General features: G+C 41.2%; 1 protein-coding gene across 1 annotated transcript in view; it reads left to right on the forward strand.

The window, feature by feature from the left end:
- Positions 1 to 2,288: 2,288 nt before the first annotated feature.
- paip2b (poly(A) binding protein interacting protein 2B) overlaps positions 2,289 to 2,662 on the forward strand; it is a 13,348-nt gene continuing 12,974 nt past the window's right edge. Inside the window, exon 1 of the mRNA XM_005751878.1 lies at positions 2,289 to 2,554. The gene's annotated coding sequence lies outside the window, so the exon portion shown is untranslated. The remainder of the gene's footprint in view (positions 2,555 to 2,662) is intronic.

Raw genomic sequence — 2,662 nt, forward strand, 5'->3', positions numbered from 1 at the left:
GGCCATGTAGCCGTCCTCCTCCTTCAGAAGTCGATCGCCAATTTTCCGGTCTTATTCGTGTTCAGAAGCAGATGACTCCTCCCACCACGTGTGGAAAAGTGATCCCTTTGACCTGAAGTTGCTATTTCAGTGTTTGTGTATGATGTCTCTGAGACTTGATATCCACATTATGGTCATCTCAGGCACACAGCTGTGGCTGTGAGCGCAGAAGCCCCGCCCACCTGATCAAATTCTATTTGTGAGTGGGAAAAAAGCAAAATCAGCTTATTTTAAACTAGTCATGCAAAGTTATTAATCCCTGAGGGCTAACTGCAGAAAAATCACACTAGCAGAAGATGGATTCAGCGCATCGCCTTCTGGCTAATTGGCCCAGCATGCTCTGGCTGCACCACTCTGCTTTCACTTAGATGGGATTCAAACCCACACCCTGGCTTACGAAGGCTGTATTAGGCCACCATGGCTGCTACCTAAGGCCCAGTATTGGGTAAATACGTTTTTTTTTAAAAACTGGGAAATATGCAGCTATTCCAGTAAAGTGCAAGAAGAAAAATACTAAGTTGAAAATCAGGAAAACAATAAATAACAATCAACCAAACACTTAAGATTTTATGTGCATTATGTATAAGTAGGCAGATGATAATACAGAAAATGTTCAAACCCTTTGGACACGCTATGGCAGTGCTCATTTTGTGTTTTCAGCACACACCACGCCGTGAGAAGTCACTTATGTTCATGTCACTGTCATTAGTGACACCAGTGTTTCTGATTCACAACAGCTGCTCTCACCAACACCATTTCCAGCTCTCCAGAACTGCACGAGGGGGAAACGGGTGAACACGAATCATTGACTTTGACCAAAAATAGATGAAATGGGCTCGGATGCAAATGCGGTGGCTGCTCTGAATAATCCAAATGGATAAAACATTCATTGCAGCAGCACTGTTTACCTCGTCGCTTTCAACACGCGCATCAGTTATACTGCAAGTGCACTCAGGGGAAAAAACATTTTTTAGAAAGTCTATATTTATTATAGACTATAGGGTATTATAGTGTTTACATTTGAATAAATAAGCGGTGTATTCAGTAATATCACACAAAGGAACAATGTTGCTGCGCATGTGTAGATTGACGCAAGCAAGTGACATTTAAAAACAATTTCTCACAGCGTTTTCTGACTCACGACAGTCACTGATCAATGTATTGCGTTCACTATTTTCTTTTTCCACACAAAATACAGTTTACTGCTCTGAGGTCATTTCGTCCCTTAAACGTTGACCCCTGCAGAAACACGAATGAGGTCGGCGGTTGTTCTCTCCCCTGAAAAACACGTAAGCCACAGTCGCTCTGTGATTGATCTCTAGTCCTGCACATGTTTATGAGACAAAGCTCGTGTTCAGACAAAGTTCAAGTTTATGTTTGTAAAGGGATGAAACAGCAGCCACGTTGTTAAATGTTATCTCCACAAGGCCGCATTTTGAGCCCTAAAACTTTTTTTGGTTTTCAGAGTTCCCTCAGTTCACTCCAGCTATACACGGGAGTGGACAATTCCCAGTTAATCTCATTACATATGTTAATATCACACAATATGATCTGGAGAACAATATATATATAATATATATATACACACATTTATAACACAGAGAACGTCTATGCAATATCACTATGTTTATATATATGTTACATCAGCTATACACTGACCTTCATAGGAGGGTGTCACAGTCAATGGAGAGCCCGCTGAGCACACTGAAACTCTGCTTCACTCTCAGCTCTGTGCGCAGCAGGCAGTCTGAGTTGAACTGGGAAGGCCGAGTTGGCCCTGATACCTTTGCCCTGTGCAAGGTGTCGCAAAGTGTAACGATTACAACACGGTGCACAAAATGTAACTGACATTAACAATGACCTTTTTAAGAGAGCTGTGGCCGAGAGTGCAGCCGAAATCGCAACAAAAATAACATAACAGTTTTATAAAGATATTTTAAACGGACAAACAGGACTGGATCTATTAAATAACATAAAGTCAGAATTACACGTGGAAAACCGGTAATTTCTTTATTTTATACATTATACATTATAGAATATATATTATAAATACAGCGAGCTTCATTCAATATTAGGAAATGTTAATTACAAAAACAATGGTGGAAAGAAAAAAAAAAGCTGTAATGTATTTTCTTTAGTCGCGTGAATGGCGAGGTAGGGGCGGGCGTTTCTACACTTTTAGCCAATAGCGTCGTCAGGAGGCCTTGGTTGACGTAAACCTCAACCAATGGTTGAAGCGGGCAGCTGGACGAGCGCGACTACTGTTTGTTTTTTTCTCTCAACGTGTTAGCAGAATATTTGTGGATTTAACGGGAATTTTTTTTTCTTTTTTTGGTTAATAACGCAACCAAACCGAGCAAGGGGACAACCGCTGGTTTACCGAGTTGGAGTTTATAGGAAGATTTTCTTCACTGTGTGGTTTTCTTCTCACACCCAGGACCGGAAAAGAGCATTTTACCCCTCAAGACAGCTGGCTTGCGGCCCCCCCGCACCGATTTGCGCTTGAAGTTGAGTGGTGAGTGTTGGTGCGATAAAGGGGAAGCTACCTGTTTGCTTCATATCAAGAAATATAAAAAGAAAGCTAAACATGAAACAATATTAACCTTACGTGGTTAATTTTTTT

Source organism: Pundamilia nyererei, unplaced genomic scaffold (assembly GCF_000239375.1).
Source record: "Pundamilia nyererei isolate P.nyererei 1_Seehausen unplaced genomic scaffold, PunNye1.0 scaffold00331, whole genome shotgun sequence".
NCBI classification, from domain to species: domain Eukaryota; kingdom Metazoa; phylum Chordata; class Actinopteri; order Cichliformes; family Cichlidae; genus Pundamilia; species Pundamilia nyererei.